General features: G+C 42.0%; 1 pseudogene; it reads right to left on the bottom strand.

The window, feature by feature from the left end:
• Positions 1–778: 778 nt before the first annotated feature.
• Positions 779–1,377, bottom strand: LOC102497050 (EP300-interacting inhibitor of differentiation 1-like; annotated as a pseudogene).
• Between the last annotated feature and the right edge of the window lie 560 nt (positions 1,378–1,937).

Here is a 1,937-nt window from a genome sequence, read left to right as displayed (position 1 = left end):
GAGACAGAAAGAGAGAAATCACCCCCCAGGAGGGATGGCCACACCGTAATCCCTTCTCCTCCATTCTCCTCTCAGAATCTTGGGCACGCACACATATGTGCCTGGTGTGAGTTTAAGCCACCGGGTCAGGGACGCAAACCCCGGTCGACTATGTGGGAGTCCAGTGACATAGCCATTACGCTAACTGCTGGTTCCCACGGAAACACATTTTAAGCTATAGCAGCACATGTGATACATATTTCTTTTCGAGTTTCTCATCCTTTGGGATAATCAAGAATTCTCAATTATCTTACACGGAAAATTTAGCCTTTGATAATGATGGCTTAAATCAATCACAAAGGGGAATTTTCCGTTTTCTCAACTGGTTTGCTTCCAAATAACTCTTGTGTCTTTGTTGAATATTCTGTTCTCTTTATAAAGTTAGTATCATGGGCTCTTGTACTGGCCATTTTATGTTGGTCATGATTTATTCTTGTGAAGACTTCTTTACAATAAAACAACATGCAAAAGGTATTTCCCCCAATACATGGAAAATAATCTGGATCAATAAAATAATGCCATAGCATATTTTAGGACATTCTTGAAAACAGATTTCAATCGTCTTAAAATCCTTTATTTCTTTAATGATCCTCTTCCTTTTTCAGAACTGTGCACTGTTCTATTGCCTTCTATTCTGAAAAACAAAAACTTTTTTTTTTAATCAAGTTTTTCATTGGCACAGAACCATTTGGAATGAACCCCAAAGACAGTGGAATGTTGGGTCTGTCCTCAAGTAGTTTCATCCTCTTTTAACAGTATTTAAATTACTCTCAATAATCTCATCACAGCCGAGTTCTTCAGTTAGACAATTGACAACCATAAGTGAAAAGTGCTCTTCAATAAAAGCCAACTGATCAAACAGGGTCTTCTCACAATGCATCTGAAACCCACCATCCAGAGCTGCTTCTCTTGCTCTGGATGTTCTCAGGAACATCTTGTTGGCCTCTTCGAGGGCCGCCAATACTCTGTACCCGGCTCCACTCAGCAGTTCCTCTTCCAGGTAGTCATAGTCCTCCTCCCAGTCATCAAATTCCTCGCCCTCGCCCTCGCCCTCGCTCTCGAAGTCCGGCCCGCAAACTGAGCCGCCTGCCCCTCAGGGTTGGGCCCGTTGGCAAGGCCCCATTTACCCGCTGGCGCCACCATTGGCTGGGCCTCCTCCTCCTCCATTGGGCCTTCCTCCTCCTGCTGTGGTGGGGCCCGTTGTAGGAGGGCCCCAAGGATGTCTCCCGGCCCGCTGCCTACCTCCATCTGGAGAAGGTCACCTTTGCCAGGAATCATATCCATCTGCAGACCACGGTTCTCTTCACACAGCTGGGACAGTTCCGCCATTTCCGACATGGTATAAACTGTTCAACCCTCACCAAGCCCTTTCAGCAAGCTGTTTGTGAAGATCTTTAAATATTGATAGAAGACCATGCCCCAAAGTTGGTTTCATATTAAAGTCCAGTTCCAAAGCATGTCATTCTATCGCAAAGGAATTGGAGATATCTCACTATAAAGCGTGACATTTTAAATGACTTTATAGTTGTATTCTGAACATCTATTCAATTAGAGTGATTGCAGTAAAAACTCCGAAGATCACTGGTCCTAAAAATCTATCTAGTCAAACTAGAAGATTGTGGATCTAGATCTGTGACAAATGTCCCTGATAATTTGATTGGGATTGCATGAAATATGTAGATTAATTTGGGTAGAATTGTATTTTGATTATATTAATTCTTCCAATCCAGGAACATGGGATATTCTTCCAAATTTTTGTCTTTTTTTATTACTTTTCTTTAACTTTTATAGTTTTCCTTGTGGAGGTCTTTGACTTCTTGGGTTAGATTTATTCCTAGGTATCTTATACTTTTTGTGGCTATGGTGAATGTGATTACTTCCTGCAATTCTATCTCAGT

Source organism: Tupaia chinensis, unplaced genomic scaffold, assembly GCF_000334495.1.
Source record: "Tupaia chinensis unplaced genomic scaffold, TupChi_1.0 Scaffold000578_2, whole genome shotgun sequence".
NCBI lineage: Eukaryota > Metazoa > Chordata > Mammalia > Scandentia > Tupaiidae > Tupaia > Tupaia belangeri.
Note: the sequence above shows the minus strand (reverse complement) of the source record. Positions and strands in the feature narration are given on the sequence as shown.